Source organism: Schistocerca nitens, unplaced genomic scaffold (genome assembly GCF_023898315.1).
Source record: "Schistocerca nitens isolate TAMUIC-IGC-003100 unplaced genomic scaffold, iqSchNite1.1 HiC_scaffold_109, whole genome shotgun sequence".
NCBI classification, from domain to species: domain Eukaryota; kingdom Metazoa; phylum Arthropoda; class Insecta; order Orthoptera; family Acrididae; genus Schistocerca; species Schistocerca nitens.
Genome location: NW_026045651.1, coordinates 16,012 through 33,422, shown reverse-complemented (window position 1 = coordinate 33,422; position 17,411 = coordinate 16,012). Strand labels below are relative to the sequence as shown.

At 55.3% G+C, this 17,411-nt stretch overlaps 18 non-coding genes across 18 annotated transcripts; all 18 read left to right on the top strand.

Annotated features, from left to right (window-relative positions):
* Positions 1–337: 337 nt before the first annotated feature.
* LOC126218415 (5S ribosomal RNA) lies at positions 338–456 on the top strand. The gene has a single exon (XR_007542485.1). It is a non-coding gene; the product is annotated as a 5S ribosomal RNA (ribosomal RNA).
* An 855-nt stretch (positions 457–1,311) lies between these two features.
* LOC126218414 (5S ribosomal RNA) lies at positions 1,312–1,431 on the top strand. Its single transcript, XR_007542484.1, has one exon. It is a non-coding gene; the product is annotated as a 5S ribosomal RNA (ribosomal RNA).
* Positions 1,432–2,283: 852 nt separating this feature from the next.
* Positions 2,284–2,402, top strand: LOC126218411 (5S ribosomal RNA). Its single transcript, XR_007542481.1, has one exon. It is a non-coding gene; the product is annotated as a 5S ribosomal RNA (ribosomal RNA).
* An 852-nt stretch (positions 2,403–3,254) lies between these two features.
* Positions 3,255–3,373, top strand: LOC126218410 (5S ribosomal RNA). Its single transcript, XR_007542480.1, has one exon. It is a non-coding gene; the product is annotated as a 5S ribosomal RNA (ribosomal RNA).
* Positions 3,374–4,226: 853 nt separating this feature from the next.
* LOC126218409 (5S ribosomal RNA) lies at positions 4,227–4,345 on the top strand. The gene has a single exon (XR_007542479.1). It is a non-coding gene; the product is annotated as a 5S ribosomal RNA (ribosomal RNA).
* Positions 4,346–5,197: 852 nt separating this feature from the next.
* Positions 5,198–5,316, top strand: LOC126218407 (5S ribosomal RNA). The gene has a single exon (XR_007542478.1). It is a non-coding gene; the product is annotated as a 5S ribosomal RNA (ribosomal RNA).
* Positions 5,317–6,168: 852 nt separating this feature from the next.
* Positions 6,169–6,287, top strand: LOC126218406 (5S ribosomal RNA). The gene has a single exon (XR_007542477.1). It is a non-coding gene; the product is annotated as a 5S ribosomal RNA (ribosomal RNA).
* Positions 6,288–7,140: 853 nt separating this feature from the next.
* Positions 7,141–7,259, top strand: LOC126218404 (5S ribosomal RNA). Its single transcript, XR_007542475.1, has one exon. It is a non-coding gene; the product is annotated as a 5S ribosomal RNA (ribosomal RNA).
* Positions 7,260–8,112: 853 nt separating this feature from the next.
* Positions 8,113–8,231, top strand: LOC126218403 (5S ribosomal RNA). Its single transcript, XR_007542474.1, has one exon. It is a non-coding gene; the product is annotated as a 5S ribosomal RNA (ribosomal RNA).
* An 852-nt stretch (positions 8,232–9,083) lies between these two features.
* On the top strand, positions 9,084–9,202 carry LOC126218402 (5S ribosomal RNA). Its single transcript, XR_007542473.1, has one exon. It is a non-coding gene; the product is annotated as a 5S ribosomal RNA (ribosomal RNA).
* An 852-nt stretch (positions 9,203–10,054) lies between these two features.
* On the top strand, positions 10,055–10,173 carry LOC126218401 (5S ribosomal RNA). The gene has a single exon (XR_007542472.1). It is a non-coding gene; the product is annotated as a 5S ribosomal RNA (ribosomal RNA).
* Positions 10,174–11,025: 852 nt separating this feature from the next.
* Positions 11,026–11,144, top strand: LOC126218400 (5S ribosomal RNA). The gene has a single exon (XR_007542471.1). It is a non-coding gene; the product is annotated as a 5S ribosomal RNA (ribosomal RNA).
* An 852-nt stretch (positions 11,145–11,996) lies between these two features.
* Positions 11,997–12,115, top strand: LOC126218399 (5S ribosomal RNA). The gene has a single exon (XR_007542470.1). It is a non-coding gene; the product is annotated as a 5S ribosomal RNA (ribosomal RNA).
* Positions 12,116–12,967: 852 nt separating this feature from the next.
* LOC126218398 (5S ribosomal RNA) lies at positions 12,968–13,086 on the top strand. Its single transcript, XR_007542469.1, has one exon. It is a non-coding gene; the product is annotated as a 5S ribosomal RNA (ribosomal RNA).
* An 853-nt stretch (positions 13,087–13,939) lies between these two features.
* Positions 13,940–14,058, top strand: LOC126218396 (5S ribosomal RNA). Its single transcript, XR_007542468.1, has one exon. It is a non-coding gene; the product is annotated as a 5S ribosomal RNA (ribosomal RNA).
* Positions 14,059–14,910: 852 nt separating this feature from the next.
* LOC126218395 (5S ribosomal RNA) lies at positions 14,911–15,029 on the top strand. Its single transcript, XR_007542467.1, has one exon. It is a non-coding gene; the product is annotated as a 5S ribosomal RNA (ribosomal RNA).
* Positions 15,030–15,881: 852 nt separating this feature from the next.
* On the top strand, positions 15,882–16,000 carry LOC126218394 (5S ribosomal RNA). Its single transcript, XR_007542466.1, has one exon. It is a non-coding gene; the product is annotated as a 5S ribosomal RNA (ribosomal RNA).
* An 853-nt stretch (positions 16,001–16,853) lies between these two features.
* Positions 16,854–16,972, top strand: LOC126218392 (5S ribosomal RNA). The gene has a single exon (XR_007542464.1). It is a non-coding gene; the product is annotated as a 5S ribosomal RNA (ribosomal RNA).
* Positions 16,973–17,411: the final 439 nt, after the last annotated feature.

Genomic DNA, 17,411 nt, shown 5'->3' with positions numbered 1-17,411 from the left:
CAGTGGCGCCCTCCAGCACGACACTGCCACACCACGCACAGGCCCTCCGCTGGACACCAGGGACAAGATGCGTCCTCCGCTAGTGTCGAAGGCTGCACGCGCGCAGCGAATGACAGGAGGTGCAACGAGCAGCAGTGCGTGTCACACACGCGGCGGTGCGCCCGCTAATTCGGGCCGTCGCTCTGCTGGGACGCCGGGGCGCGCCCCCCGCGCCGTCCTCGAGGAACTGGCTGTTGCGGAAGGAAGTGCTTTCGTCAAATGCGGTCGAAAACTAACATTTTGTGTGTTGGGAGAAAAGCCGGAACGCGGATTCTGCGTGCTCCTACATTAGATGAGCGCCAACGGCCATACCATGATGAATACACCGGTTCTCGTCCGATCACCGAAGTTAAGCATCATCGGGCCCGGTTAGTACTTGGATGGGTGACCGCCTGGGAAACCCGGGTGCTGTTGCTGCCTTCCATTTTTTTTTGTTATTATGTCGCTACCCCTGCCAGCCCAATTTTCAAACTACCTTTCTGTTGTGACAAAGATGCTTCCTTAAGCCTTTTACACTACTGTAATGGTACGAAAATGCAGTAATTAACTCAGTTTGAGGGAGAATGTGCTAACCAAGTTTGCCAAGAAGACTTTGAAAACGACAAAACAGTACGGAATCGGCAGGTGATTTCTGAAACACGTCACCGCCTATTTTTGTGTAGGAGTGTAGAGTTCCAATTTTTTGTAATCACGAATTTATTCCTTAGTCGTCTCGTCTCGTCTCGTCCCGCAGACGTTTGTCGTGCTTGCGCTGTCATATGGACCACGACCCGAGCGGCAGCGAGCGGCAGTCGAGCAAAGTCGGGACAAGTCGGGACGGGGGACGGGGACAGGGATGGGAATGGTGCGAATGCACTGCAAACTACGCACACACCTGGTGTGAGGCGAGGCGAGGCGACGCGAGGCGAGGCGAGGCGAGGAAGCCCACATGCTACCAGTGGCGCCCTCCAGCACGACACTGCCACACCACGCACAGGCCCTCCCGCTGGACACCAGGGACAAGATGCGTCCTCCGCTAGTGTCGAAGGCTGCACGCGCGCAGCGAATGACAGGAGGTGCAACGAGCAGCAGTGCGTGTCACACACGCGGCGGTGCGCCCGCTAATTCGGCCGTCGCTCTGCTGGGACGCCGGGCGCGCCCCCCGCGCCGTCCTCGAGGAACTGGCTGTTGCGGAAGGAAGTGCTTTCGTCAAATGCGGTCGAAAACTAACATTTTGTGTGTTGGGAGAAAAGCCGGAACGCGGATTCTGCCGTGCTCCTACATTAGATGAGCGCCAACGGCCATACCATGATGAATACACCGGTTCTCGTCCGATCACCGAAGTTAAGCATCATCGGGCCCGGTTAGTACTTGGATGGGGTGACCGCCTGGGAAACCCGGGTGCTGTTGGCTGCCTTCCATTTTTTTTTGTTATTATGTCGCTACCCCTGCCAGCCCAATTTTCAAACTACCTTTCTGTTGTGACAAAGATGCTTCCTTAAGCCTTTACACTACTGTAATGGTACGAAAATGCAGTAATTAACTCAGTTTGAGGGAGAATGTGCTAACCAAGTTTGCCAAGAAGACTTTGAAAACGACAAAACAGTACGAATCGGCAGGTGATTTCTGAAACACGTCACCGCCTATTTTTGTGTAGGAGTGTAGAGTTCCAATTTTTTGTAATCACGAATTTATTCCTTAGTCGTCTCGTCTCGTCTCGTCCCGCAGACGTTTGTCGTGCTTGCGCTGTCATATGGACCACGACCCGAGCGGCAGCGAGCGGCAGTCGAGCAAAGTCGGGACAAGTCGGGACGGGGACGGGGACAGGGATGGGAATGGTGCGAATGCACTGCAAACTACGCACACACCTGGTGTGAGGCGAGGCGAGGCGACGCGAGGCGAGGCGAGGCGAGGAAGCCCACATGCTACCAGTGGCGCCCCTCCAGCACGACACTGCCACACCACGCACAGGCCCTCCGCTGGACACCAGGGACAAGATGCGTCCTCCGCTAGTGTCGAAGGCTGCACGCGCGCAGCGAATGACAGGAGGTGCAACGAGCAGCAGTGCGTGTCACACACGCGGCGGTGCGCCCGCTAATTCGGCCGTCGCTCTGCTGGGACGCCGGGCGCGCCCCCCGCGCCGTCCTCGAGGAACTGGCTGTTGCGGAAGGAAGTGCTTTCGTCAAATGCGGTCGAAAACTAACATTTTGTGTGTTGGGAGAAAAGCCGAACGCGGATTCTGCCGTGCTCCTACATTAGATGAGCGCCAACGGCCATACCATGATGAATACACCGGTTCTCGTCCGATCACCGAAGTTAAGCATCATCGGGCCCGGTTAGTACTTGGATGGGTGACCGCCTGGGAAACCCGGGTGCTGTTGGCTGCCTTCCATTTTTTTTTGTTATTATGTCGCTACCCCTGCCAGCCCAATTTTCAAACTACCTTTCTGTTGTGACAAAGATGCTTCCTTAAGCCTTTTACACTACTGTAATGGTACGAAAATGCAGTAATTAACTCAGTTTGAGGGAGAATGTGCTAACCAAGTTTGCCAAGAAGACTTTGAAAACGACAAAACAGTACGAATCGGCAGGTGATTTCTGAAACACGTCACCGCCTATTTTTGTGTAGGAGTGTAGAGTTCCAATTTTTTGTAATCACGAATTTATTCCTTAGTCGTCTCGTCTCGTCTCGTCCCGCAGACGTTTGTCGTGCTTGCGCTGTCATATGGACCACGACCCGAGCGGCAGCGAGCGGCAGTCGAGCAAAGTCGGGACAAGTCGGGACGGGGACGGGGACAGGGATGGGAATGGTGCGAATGCACTGCAAACTACGCACACACCTGGTGTGAGGCGAGGCGAGGCGACGCGAGGCGAGGCGAGGCGAGGAAGCCCACATGCTACCAGTGGCGCCCTCCAGCACGACACTGCCACACCACGCACAGGCCCTCCGCTGGACACCAGGGACAAGATGCGTCCTCCGCTAGTGTCGAAGGCTGCACGCGCGCAGCGAATGACAGGAGGTGCAACGAGCAGCAGTGCGTCTCACACACGCGGCGGTGCGCCCGCTAATTCGGCCGTCGCTCTGCTGGGACGCCGGGCGCGCCCCCCGCGCCGTCCTCGAGGAACTGGCTGTTGCGGAAGGAAGTGCTTTCGTCAAATGCGGTCGAAAACTAACATTTTGTGTGTTGGGAGAAAAGCCGAACGCGGATTCTGCCGTGCTCCTACATTAGATGAGCGCCAACGGCCATACCATGATGAATACACCGGTTCTCGTCCGATCACCGAAGTTAAGCATCATCGGGCCCGGTTAGTACTTGGATGGGTGACCGCCTGGGAAACCCGGGTGCTGTTGGCTGCCTTCCATTTTTTTTTTGTTATTATGTCGCTACCCCTGCCAGCCCAATTTTCAAACTACCTTTCTGTTGTGACAAAGATGCTTCCTTAAGCCTTTTACACTACTGTAATGGTACGAAAATGCAGTAATTAACTCAGTTTGAGGGAGAATGTGCTAACCAAGTTTGCCAAGAAGACTTTGAAAACGACAAAACAGTACGAATCGGCAGGTGATTTCTGAAACACGTCACCGCCTATTTTTGTGTAGGAGTGTAGAGTTCCAATTTTTTGTAATCACGAATTTATTCCTTAGTCGTCTCGTCTCGTCTCGTCCCGCAGACGTTTGTCGTGCTTGCGCTGTCATATGGACCACGACCCGAGCGGCAGCGAGCGGCAGTCGAGCAAAGTCGGGACAAGTCGGGACGGGGACGGGGACAGGGATGGGAATGGTGCGAATGCACTGCAAACTACGCACACACCTGGTGTGAGGCGAGGCGAGGCGACGCGAGGCGAGGCGAGGCGAGGAAGCCCACATGCTACCAGTGGCGCCCTCCAGCACGACACTGCCACACCACGCACAGGCCCTCCGCTGGACACCAGGGACAAGATGCGTCCTCCGCTAGTGTCGAAGGCTGCACGCGCGCAGCGAATGACAGGAGGTGCAACGAGCAGCAGTGCGTGTCACACACGCGGCGGTGCGCCCGCTAATTCGGCCGTCGCTCTGCTGGGACGCCGGGCGCGCCCCCCGCGCCGTCCTCGAGGAACTGGCTGTTGCGGAAGGAAGTGCTTTCGTCAAATGCGGTCGAAAACTAACATTTTGTGTGTTGGGAGAAAAGCCGAACGCGGATTCTGCCGTGCTCCTACATTAGATGAGCGCCAACGGCCATACCATGATGAATACACCGGTTCTCGTCCGATCACCGAAGTTAAGCATCATCGGGCCCGGTTAGTACTTGGATGGGTGACCGCCTGGGAAACCCGGGTGCTGTTGGCTGCCTTCCATTTTTTTTTGTTATTATGTCGCTACCCCTGCCAGCCCAATTTTCAAACTACCTTTCTGTTGTGACAAAGATGCTTCCTTAAGCCTTTTACACTACTGTAATGGTACGAAAATGCAGTAATTAACTCAGTTTGAGGGAGAATGTGCTAACCAAGTTTGCCAAGAAGACTTTGAAAACGACAAAACAGTACGAATCGGCAGGTGATTTCTGAAACACGTCACCGCCTATTTTTGTGTAGGAGTGTAGAGTTCCAATTTTTTGTAATCACGAATTTATTCCTTAGTCGTCTCGTCTCGTCTCGTCCCGCAGACGTTTGTCGTGCTTGCGCTGTCATATGGACCACGACCCGAGCGGCAGCGAGCGGCAGTCGAGCAAAGTCGGGACAAGTCGGGACGGGGACGGGGACAGGGATGGGAATGGTGCGAATGCACTGCAAACTACGCACACACCTGGTGTGAGGCGAGGCGAGGCGACGCGAGGCGAGGCGAGGCGAGGAAGCCCACATGCTACCAGTGGCGCCCTCCAGCACGACACTGCCACACCACGCACAGGCCCTCCGCTGGACACCAGGGACAAGATGCGTCCTCCGCTAGTGTCGAAGGCTGCACGCGCGCAGCGAATGACAGGAGGTGCAACGAGCAGCAGTGCGTCTCACACACGCGGCGGTGCGCCCGCTAATTCGGCCGTCGCTCTGCTGGGACGCCGGGCGCGCCCCCCGCGCCGTCCTCGAGGAACTGGCTGTTGCGGAAGGAAGTGCTTTCGTCAAATGCGGTCGAAAACTAACATTTTGTGTGTTGGGAGAAAAGCCGAACGCGGATTCTGCCGTGCTCCTACATTAGATGAGCGCCAACGGCCATACCATGATGAATACACCGGTTCTCGTCCGATCACCGAAGTTAAGCATCATCGGGCCCGGTTAGTACTTGGATGGGTGACCGCCTGGGAAACCCGGGTGCTGTTGGCTGCCTTCCATTTTTTTTTGTTATTATGTCGCTACCCCTGCCAGCCCAATTTTCAAACTACCTTTCTGTTGTGACAAAGATGCTTCCTTAAGCCTTTTACACTACTGTAATGGTACGAAAATGCAGTAATTAACTCAGTTTGAGGGAGAATGTGCTAACCAAGTTTGCCAAGAAGACTTTGAAAACGACAAAACAGTACGAATCGGCAGGTGATTTCTGAAACACGTCACCGCCTATTTTTGTGTAGGAGTGTAGAGTTCCAATTTTTTGTAATCACGAATTTATTCCTTAGTCGTCTCGTCTCGTCTCGTCCCGCAGACGTTTGTCGTGCTTGCGCTGTCATATGGACCACGACCCGAGCGGCAGCGAGCGGCAGTCGAGCAAAGTCGGGACAAGTCGGGACGGGGACGGGGACAGGGATGGGAATGGTGCGAATGCACTGCAAACTACGCACACACCTGGTGTGAGGCGAGGCGAGGCGACGCGAGGCGAGGCGAGGCGAGGAAGCCCACATGCTACCAGTGGCGCCCTCCAGCACGACACTGCCACACCACGCACAGGCCCTCCGCTGGACACCAGGGACAAGATGCGTCCTCCGCTAGTGTCGAAGGCTGCACGCGCGCAGCGAATGACAGGAGGTGCAACGAGCAGCAGTGCGTCTCACACACGCGGCGGTGCGCCCGCTAATTCGGCCGTCGCTCTGCTGGGACGCCGGGCGCGCCCCCCGCGCCGTCCTCGAGGAACTGGCTGTTGCGGAAGGAAGTGCTTTCGTCAAATGCGGTCGAAAACTAACATTTTGTGTGTTGGGAGAAAAGCCGAACGCGGATTCTGCCGTGCTCCTACATTAGATGAGCGCCAACGGCCATACCATGATGAATACACCGGTTCTCGTCCGATCACCGAAGTTAAGCATCATCGGGCCCGGTTAGTACTTGGATGGGTGACCGCCTGGGAAACCCGGGTGCTGTTGGCTGCCTTCCATTTTTTTTTTGTTATTATGTCGCTACCCCTGCCAGCCCAATTTTCAAACTACCTTTCTGTTGTGACAAAGATGCTTCCTTAAGCCTTTTACACTACTGTAATGGTACGAAAATGCAGTAATTAACTCAGTTTGAGGGAGAATGTGCTAACCAAGTTTGCCAAGAAGACTTTGAAAACGACAAAACAGTACGAATCGGCAGGTGATTTCTGAAACACGTCACCGCCTATTTTTGTGTAGGAGTGTAGAGTTCCAATTTTTTGTAATCACGAATTTATTCCTTAGTCGTCTCGTCTCGTCTCGTCCCGCAGACGTTTGTCGTGCTTGCGCTGTCATATGGACCACGACCCGAGCGGCAGCGAGCGGCAGTCGAGCAAAGTCGGGACAAGTCGGGACGGGGACGGGGACAGGGATGGGAATGGTGCGAATGCACTGCAAACTACGCACACACCTGGTGTGAGGCGAGGCGAGGCGACGCGAGGCGAGGCGAGGCGAGGAAGCCCACATGCTACCAGTGGCGCCCTCCAGCACGACACTGCCACACCACGCACAGGCCCTCCGCTGGACACCAGGGACAAGATGCGTCCTCCGCTAGTGTCGAAGGCTGCACGCGCGCAGCGAATGACAGGAGGTGCAACGAGCAGCAGTGCGTGTCACACACGCGGCGGTGCGCCCGCTAATTCGGCCGTCGCTCTGCTGGGACGCCGGGCGCGCCCCCCGCGCCGTCCTCGAGGAACTGGCTGTTGCGGAAGGAAGTGCTTTCGTCAAATGCGGTCGAAAACTAACATTTTGTGTGTTGGGAGAAAAGCCGAACGCGGATTCTGCCGTGCTCCTACATTAGATGAGCGCCAACGGCCATACCATGATGAATACACCGGTTCTCGTCCGATCACCGAAGTTAAGCATCATCGGGCCCGGTTAGTACTTGGATGGGTGACCGCCTGGGAAACCCGGGTGCTGTTGGCTGCCTTCCATTTTTTTTTTGTTATTATGTCGCTACCCCTGCCAGCCCAATTTTCAAACTACCTTTCTGTTGTGACAAAGATGCTTCCTTAAGCCTTTTACACTACTGTAATGGTACGAAAATGCAGTAATTAACTCAGTTTGAGGGAGAATGTGCTAACCAAGTTTGCCAAGAAGACTTTGAAAACGACAAAACAGTACGAATCGGCAGGTGATTTCTGAAACACGTCACCGCCTATTTTTGTGTAGGAGTGTAGAGTTCCAATTTTTTGTAATCACGAATTTATTCCTTAGTCGTCTCGTCTCGTCTCGTCCCGCAGACGTTTGTCGTGCTTGCGCTGTCATATGGACCACGACCCGAGCGGCAGCGAGCGGCAGTCGAGCAAAGTCGGGACAAGTCGGGACGGGGACGGGGACAGGGATGGGAATGGTGCGAATGCACTGCAAACTACGCACACACCTGGTGTGAGGCGAGGCGAGGCGACGCGAGGCGAGGCGAGGCGAGGAAGCCCACATGCTACCAGTGGCGCCCTCCAGCACGACACTGCCACACCACGCACAGGCCCTCCGCTGGACACCAGGGACAAGATGCGTCCTCCGCTAGTGTCGAAGGCTGCACGCGCGCAGCGAATGACAGGAGGTGCAACGAGCAGCAGTGCGTGTCACACACGCGGCGGTGCGCCCGCTAATTCGGCCGTCGCTCTGCTGGGACGCCGGGCGCGCCCCCCGCGCCGTCCTCGAGGAACTGGCTGTTGCGGAAGGAAGTGCTTTCGTCAAATGCGGTCGAAAACTAACATTTTGTGTGTTGGGAGAAAAGCCGAACGCGGATTCTGCCGTGCTCCTACATTAGATGAGCGCCAACGGCCATACCATGATGAATACACCGGTTCTCGTCCGATCACCGAAGTTAAGCATCATCGGGCCCGGTTAGTACTTGGATGGGTGACCGCCTGGGAAACCCGGGTGCTGTTGGCTGCCTTCCATTTTTTTTTGTTATTATGTCGCTACCCCTGCCAGCCCAATTTTCAAACTACCTTTCTGTTGTGACAAAGATGCTTCCTTAAGCCTTTTACACTACTGTAATGGTACGAAAATGCAGTAATTAACTCAGTTTGAGGGAGAATGTGCTAACCAAGTTTGCCAAGAAGACTTTGAAAACGACAAAACAGTACGAATCGGCAGGTGATTTCTGAAACACGTCACCGCCTATTTTTGTGTAGGAGTGTAGAGTTCCAATTTTTTGTAATCACGAATTTATTCCTTAGTCGTCTCGTCTCGTCTCGTCCCGCAGACGTTTGTCGTGCTTGCGCTGTCATATGGACCACGACCCGAGCGGCAGCGAGCGGCAGTCGAGCAAAGTCGGGACAAGTCGGGACGGGGACGGGGACAGGGATGGGAATGGTGCGAATGCACTGCAAACTACGCACACACCTGGTGTGAGGCGAGGCGAGGCGACGCGAGGCGAGGCGAGGCGAGGAAGCCCACATGCTACCAGTGGCGCCCTCCAGCACGACACTGCCACACCACGCACAGGCCCTCCGCTGGACACCAGGGACAAGATGCGTCCTCCGCTAGTGTCGAAGGCTGCACGCGCGCAGCGAATGACAGGAGGTGCAACGAGCAGCAGTGCGTGTCACACACGCGGCGGTGCGCCCGCTAATTCGGCCGTCGCTCTGCTGGGACGCCGGGCGCGCCCCCCGCGCCGTCCTCGAGGAACTGGCTGTTGCGGAAGGAAGTGCTTTCGTCAAATGCGGTCGAAAACTAACATTTTGTGTGTTGGGAGAAAAGCCGAACGCGGATTCTGCCGTGCTCCTACATTAGATGAGCGCCAACGGCCATACCATGATGAATACACCGGTTCTCGTCCGATCACCGAAGTTAAGCATCATCGGGCCCGGTTAGTACTTGGATGGGTGACCGCCTGGGAAACCCGGGTGCTGTTGGCTGCCTTCCATTTTTTTTTGTTATTATGTCGCTACCCCTGCCAGCCCAATTTTCAAACTACCTTTCTGTTGTGACAAAGATGCTTCCTTAAGCCTTTTACACTACTGTAATGGTACGAAAATGCAGTAATTAACTCAGTTTGAGGGAGAATGTGCTAACCAAGTTTGCCAAGAAGACTTTGAAAACGACAAAACAGTACGAATCGGCAGGTGATTTCTGAAACACGTCACCGCCTATTTTTGTGTAGGAGTGTAGAGTTCCAATTTTTTGTAATCACGAATTTATTCCTTAGTCGTCTCGTCTCGTCTCGTCCCGCAGACGTTTGTCGTGCTTGCGCTGTCATATGGACCACGACCCGAGCGGCAGCGAGCGGCAGTCGAGCAAAGTCGGGACAAGTCGGGACGGGGACGGGGACAGGGATGGGAATGGTGCGAATGCACTGCAAACTACGCACACACCTGGTGTGAGGCGAGGCGAGGCGACGCGAGGCGAGGCGAGGCGAGGAAGCCCACATGCTACCAGTGGCGCCCTCCAGCACGACACTGCCACACCACGCACAGGCCCTCCGCTGGACACCAGGGACAAGATGCGTCCTCCGCTAGTGTCGAAGGCTGCACGCGCGCAGCGAATGACAGGAGGTGCAACGAGCAGCAGTGCGTGTCACACACGCGGCGGTGCGCCCGCTAATTCGGCCGTCGCTCTGCTGGGACGCCGGGCGCGCCCCCCGCGCCGTCCTCGAGGAACTGGCTGTTGCGGAAGGAAGTGCTTTCGTCAAATGCGGTCGAAAACTAACATTTTGTGTGTTGGGAGAAAAGCCGAACGCGGATTCTGCCGTGCTCCTACATTAGATGAGCGCCAACGGCCATACCATGATGAATACACCGGTTCTCGTCCGATCACCGAAGTTAAGCATCATCGGGCCCGGTTAGTACTTGGATGGGTGACCGCCTGGGAAACCCGGGTGCTGTTGGCTGCCTTCCATTTTTTTTTGTTATTATGTCGCTACCCCTGCCAGCCCAATTTTCAAACTACCTTTCTGTTGTGACAAAGATGCTTCCTTAAGCCTTTTACACTACTGTAATGGTACGAAAATGCAGTAATTAACTCAGTTTGAGGGAGAATGTGCTAACCAAGTTTGCCAAGAAGACTTTGAAAACGACAAAACAGTACGAATCGGCAGGTGATTTCTGAAACACGTCACCGCCTATTTTTGTGTAGGAGTGTAGAGTTCCAATTTTTTGTAATCACGAATTTATTCCTTAGTCGTCTCGTCTCGTCTCGTCCCGCAGACGTTTGTCGTGCTTGCGCTGTCATATGGACCACGACCCGAGCGGCAGCGAGCGGCAGTCGAGCAAAGTCGGGACAAGTCGGGACGGGGACGGGGACAGGGATGGGAATGGTGCGAATGCACTGCAAACTACGCACACACCTGGTGTGAGGCGAGGCGAGGCGACGCGAGGCGAGGCGAGGCGAGGAAGCCCACATGCTACCAGTGGCGCCCTCCAGCACGACACTGCCACACCACGCACAGGCCCTCCGCTGGACACCAGGGACAAGATGCGTCCTCCGCTAGTGTCGAAGGCTGCACGCGCGCAGCGAATGACAGGAGGTGCAACGAGCAGCAGTGCGTGTCACACACGCGGCGGTGCGCCCGCTAATTCGGCCGTCGCTCTGCTGGGACGCCGGGCGCGCCCCCCGCGCCGTCCTCGAGGAACTGGCTGTTGCGGAAGGAAGTGCTTTCGTCAAATGCGGTCGAAAACTAACATTTTGTGTGTTGGGAGAAAAGCCGAACGCGGATTCTGCCGTGCTCCTACATTAGATGAGCGCCAACGGCCATACCATGATGAATACACCGGTTCTCGTCCGATCACCGAAGTTAAGCATCATCGGGCCCGGTTAGTACTTGGATGGGTGACCGCCTGGGAAACCCGGGTGCTGTTGGCTGCCTTCCATTTTTTTTTGTTATTATGTCGCTACCCCTGCCAGCCCAATTTTCAAACTACCTTTCTGTTGTGACAAAGATGCTTCCTTAAGCCTTTTACACTACTGTAATGGTACGAAAATGCAGTAATTAACTCAGTTTGAGGGAGAATGTGCTAACCAAGTTTGCCAAGAAGACTTTGAAAACGACAAAACAGTACGAATCGGCAGGTGATTTCTGAAACACGTCACCGCCTATTTTTGTGTAGGAGTGTAGAGTTCCAATTTTTTGTAATCACGAATTTATTCCTTAGTCGTCTCGTCTCGTCTCGTCCCGCAGACGTTTGTCGTGCTTGCGCTGTCATATGGACCACGACCCGAGCGGCAGCGAGCGGCAGTCGAGCAAAGTCGGGACAAGTCGGGACGGGGACGGGGACAGGGATGGGAATGGTGCGAATGCACTGCAAACTACGCACACACCTGGTGTGAGGCGAGGCGAGGCGACGCGAGGCGAGGCGAGGCGAGGAAGCCCACATGCTACCAGTGGCGCCCTCCAGCACGACACTGCCACACCACGCACAGGCCCTCCGCTGGACACCAGGGACAAGATGCGTCCTCCGCTAGTGTCGAAGGCTGCACGCGCGCAGCGAATGACAGGAGGTGCAACGAGCAGCAGTGCGTGTCACACACGCGGCGGTGCGCCCGCTAATTCGGCCGTCGCTCTGCTGGGACGCCGGGCGCGCCCCCCGCGCCGTCCTCGAGGAACTGGCTGTTGCGGAAGGAAGTGCTTTCGTCAAATGCGGTCGAAAACTAACATTTTGTGTGTTGGGAGAAAAGCCGAACGCGGATTCTGCCGTGCTCCTACATTAGATGAGCGCCAACGGCCATACCATGATGAATACACCGGTTCTCGTCCGATCACCGAAGTTAAGCATCATCGGGCCCGGTTAGTACTTGGATGGGTGACCGCCTGGGAAACCCGGGTGCTGTTGGCTGCCTTCCATTTTTTTTTGTTATTATGTCGCTACCCCTGCCAGCCCAATTTTCAAACTACCTTTCTGTTGTGACAAAGATGCTTCCTTAAGCCTTTTACACTACTGTAATGGTACGAAAATGCAGTAATTAACTCAGTTTGAGGGAGAATGTGCTAACCAAGTTTGCCAAGAAGACTTTGAAAACGACAAAACAGTACGAATCGGCAGGTGATTTCTGAAACACGTCACCGCCTATTTTTGTGTAGGAGTGTAGAGTTCCAATTTTTTGTAATCACGAATTTATTCCTTAGTCGTCTCGTCTCGTCTCGTCCCGCAGACGTTTGTCGTGCTTGCGCTGTCATATGGACCACGACCCGAGCGGCAGCGAGCGGCAGTCGAGCAAAGTCGGGACAAGTCGGGACGGGGACGGGGACAGGGATGGGAATGGTGCGAATGCACTGCAAACTACGCACACACCTGGTGTGAGGCGAGGCGAGGCGACGCGAGGCGAGGCGAGGCGAGGAAGCCCACATGCTACCAGTGGCGCCCTCCAGCACGACACTGCCACACCACGCACAGGCCCTCCGCTGGACACCAGGGACAAGATGCGTCCTCCGCTAGTGTCGAAGGCTGCACGCGCGCAGCGAATGACAGGAGGTGCAACGAGCAGCAGTGCGTCTCACACACGCGGCGGTGCGCCCGCTAATTCGGCCGTCGCTCTGCTGGGACGCCGGGCGCGCCCCCCGCGCCGTCCTCGAGGAACTGGCTGTTGCGGAAGGAAGTGCTTTCGTCAAATGCGGTCGAAAACTAACATTTTGTGTGTTGGGAGAAAAGCCGAACGCGGATTCTGCCGTGCTCCTACATTAGATGAGCGCCAACGGCCATACCATGATGAATACACCGGTTCTCGTCCGATCACCGAAGTTAAGCATCATCGGGCCCGGTTAGTACTTGGATGGGTGACCGCCTGGGAAACCCGGGTGCTGTTGGCTGCCTTCCATTTTTTTTTTGTTATTATGTCGCTACCCCTGCCAGCCCAATTTTCAAACTACCTTTCTGTTGTGACAAAGATGCTTCCTTAAGCCTTTTACACTACTGTAATGGTACGAAAATGCAGTAATTAACTCAGTTTGAGGGAGAATGTGCTAACCAAGTTTGCCAAGAAGACTTTGAAAACGACAAAACAGTACGAATCGGCAGGTGATTTCTGAAACACGTCACCGCCTATTTTTGTGTAGGAGTGTAGAGTTCCAATTTTTTGTAATCACGAATTTATTCCTTAGTCGTCTCGTCTCGTCTCGTCCCGCAGACGTTTGTCGTGCTTGCGCTGTCATATGGACCACGACCCGAGCGGCAGCGAGCGGCAGTCGAGCAAAGTCGGGACAAGTCGGGACGGGGACGGGGACAGGGATGGGAATGGTGCGAATGCACTGCAAACTACGCACACACCTGGTGTGAGGCGAGGCGAGGCGACGCGAGGCGAGGCGAGGCGAGGAAGCCCACATGCTACCAGTGGCGCCCTCCAGCACGACACTGCCACACCACGCACAGGCCCTCCGCTGGACACCAGGGACAAGATGCGTCCTCCGCTAGTGTCGAAGGCTGCACGCGCGCAGCGAATGACAGGAGGTGCAACGAGCAGCAGTGCGTGTCACACACGCGGCGGTGCGCCCGCTAATTCGGCCGTCGCTCTGCTGGGACGCCGGGCGCGCCCCCCGCGCCGTCCTCGAGGAACTGGCTGTTGCGGAAGGAAGTGCTTTCGTCAAATGCGGTCGAAAACTAACATTTTGTGTGTTGGGAGAAAAGCCGAACGCGGATTCTGCCGTGCTCCTACATTAGATGAGCGCCAACGGCCATACCATGATGAATACACCGGTTCTCGTCCGATCACCGAAGTTAAGCATCATCGGGCCCGGTTAGTACTTGGATGGGTGACCGCCTGGGAAACCCGGGTGCTGTTGGCTGCCTTCCATTTTTTTTTGTTATTATGTCGCTACCCCTGCCAGCCCAATTTTCAAACTACCTTTCTGTTGTGACAAAGATGCTTCCTTAAGCCTTTTACACTACTGTAATGGTACGAAAATGCAGTAATTAACTCAGTTTGAGGGAGAATGTGCTAACCAAGTTTGCCAAGAAGACTTTGAAAACGACAAAACAGTACGAATCGGCAGGTGATTTCTGAAACACGTCACCGCCTATTTTTGTGTAGGAGTGTAGAGTTCCAATTTTTTGTAATCACGAATTTATTCCTTAGTCGTCTCGTCTCGTCTCGTCCCGCAGACGTTTGTCGTGCTTGCGCTGTCATATGGACCACGACCCGAGCGGCAGCGAGCGGCAGTCGAGCAAAGTCGGGACAAGTCGGGACGGGGACGGGGACAGGGATGGGAATGGTGCGAATGCACTGCAAACTACGCACACACCTGGTGTGAGGCGAGGCGAGGCGACGCGAGGCGAGGCGAGGCGAGGAAGCCCACATGCTACCAGTGGCGCCCTCCAGCACGACACTGCCACACCACGCACAGGCCCTCCGCTGGACACCAGGGACAAGATGCGTCCTCCGCTAGTGTCGAAGGCTGCACGCGCGCAGCGAATGACAGGAGGTGCAACGAGCAGCAGTGCGTGTCACACACGCGGCGGTGCGCCCGCTAATTCGGCCGTCGCTCTGCTGGGACGCCGGGCGCGCCCCCCGCGCCGTCCTCGAGGAACTGGCTGTTGCGGAAGGAAGTGCTTTCGTCAAATGCGGTCGAAAACTAACATTTTGTGTGTTGGGAGAAAAGCCGAACGCGGATTCTGCCGTGCTCCTACATTAGATGAGCGCCAACGGCCATACCATGATGAATACACCGGTTCTCGTCCGATCACCGAAGTTAAGCATCATCGGGCCCGGTTAGTACTTGGATGGGTGACCGCCTGGGAAACCCGGGTGCTGTTGGCTGCCTTCCATTTTTTTTTGTTATTATGTCGCTACCCCTGCCAGCCCAATTTTCAAACTACCTTTCTGTTGTGACAAAGATGCTTCCTTAAGCCTTTTACACTACTGTAATGGTACGAAAATGCAGTAATTAACTCAGTTTGAGGGAGAATGTGCTAACCAAGTTTGCCAAGAAGACTTTGAAAACGACAAAACAGTACGAATCGGCAGGTGATTTCTGAAACACGTCACCGCCTATTTTTGTGTAGGAGTGTAGAGTTCCAATTTTTTGTAATCACGAATTTATTCCTTAGTCGTCTCGTCTCGTCTCGTCCCGCAGACGTTTGTCGTGCTTGCGCTGTCATATGGACCACGACCCGAGCGGCAGCGAGCGGCAGTCGAGCAAAGTCGGGACAAGTCGGGACGGGGACGGGGACAGGGATGGGAATGGTGCGAATGCACTGCAAACTACGCACACACCTGGTGTGAGGCGAGGCGAGGCGACGCGAGGCGAGGCGAGGCGAGGAAGCCCACATGCTACCAGTGGCGCCCTCCAGCACGACACTGCCACACCACGCACAGGCCCTCCGCTGGACACCAGGGACAAGATGCGTCCTCCGCTAGTGTCGAAGGCTGCACGCGCGCAGCGAATGACAGGAGGTGCAACGAGCAGCAGTGCGTCTCACACACGCGGCGGTGCGCCCGCTAATTCGGCCGTCGCTCTGCTGGGACGCCGGGCGCGCCCCCCGCGCCGTCCTCGAGGAACTGGCTGTTGCGGAAGGAAGTGCTTTCGTCAAATGCGGTCGAAAACTAACATTTTGTGTGTTGGGAGAAAAGCCGAACGCGGATTCTGCCGTGCTCCTACATTAGATGAGCGCCAACGGCCATACCATGATGAATACACCGGTTCTCGTCCGATCACCGAAGTTAAGCATCATCGGGCCCGGTTAGTACTTGGATGGGTGACCGCCTGGGAAACCCGGGTGCTGTTGGCTGCCTTCCATTTTTTTTTTGTTATTATGTCGCTACCCCTGCCAGCCCAATTTTCAAACTACCTTTCTGTTGTGACAAAGATGCTTCCTTAAGCCTTTTACACTACTGTAATGGTACGAAAATGCAGTAATTAACTCAGTTTGAGGGAGAATGTGCTAACCAAGTTTGCCAAGAAGACTTTGAAAACGACAAAACAGTACGAATCGGCAGGTGATTTCTGAAACACGTCACCGCCTATTTTTGTGTAGGAGTGTAGAGTTCCAATTTTTTGTAATCACGAATTTATTCCTTAGTCGTCTCGTCTCGTCTCGTCCCGCAGACGTTTGTCGTGCTTGCGCTGTCATATGGACCACGACCCGAGCGGCAGCGAGCGGCAGTCGAGCAAAGTCGGGACAAGTCGGGACGGGGACGGGGACAGGGATGGGAATGGTGCGAATGCACTGCAAACTACGCACACACCTGGTGTGAGGCGAGGCGAGGCGACGCGAGGCGAGGCGAGGCGAGGAAGCCCACATGCTACCAGTGGCGCCCTCCAGCACGACACTGCCACACCACGCACAGGCCCTCCGCTGGACACCAGGGACAAGATGCGTCCTCCGCTAGTGTCGAAGGCTGCACGCGCGCAGCGAATGACAGGAGGTGCAACGAGCAGCAGTGCGTGTCACACACGCGGCGGTGCGCCCGCTAATTCGGCCGTCGCTCTGCTGGGACGCCGGGCGCGCCCCCCGCGCCGTCCTCGAGGAACTGGCTGTTGCGGAAGGAAGTGCTTTCGTCAAATGCGGTCGAAAACTAACATTTTGTGTGTTGGGAGAAAAGCCGAACGCGGATTCTGCCGTGCTCCTACATTAGATGAGCGCCAACGGCCATACCATGATGAATACACCGGTTCTCGTCCGATCACCGAAGTTAAGCATCATCGGGCCCGGTTAGTACTTGGATGGGTGACCGCCTGGGAAACCCGGGTGCTGTTGGCTGCCTTCCATTTTTTTTTGTTATTATGTCGCTACCCCTGCCAGCCCAATTTTCAAACTACCTTTCTGTTGTGACAAAGATGCTTCCTTAAGCCTTTTACACTACTGTAATGGTACGAAAATGCAGTAATTAACTCAGTTTGAGGGAGAATGTGCTAACCAAGTTTGCCAAGAAGACTTTGAAAACGACAAAACAGTACGAATCGGCAGGTGATTTCTGAAACACGTCACCGCCTATTTTTGTGTAGGAGTGTAGAGTTCCAATTTTTTGTAATCACGAATTTATTCCTTAGTCGTCTCGTCTCGTCTCGTCCCGCAGACGTTTGTCGTGCTTGCGCTGTCATATGGACCACGACCCGAGCGGCAGCGAGCGGCAGTCGAGCAAAGTCGGGACAAGTCGGGACGGGGACGGGGACAGGGATGGGAATGGTGCGAATGCACT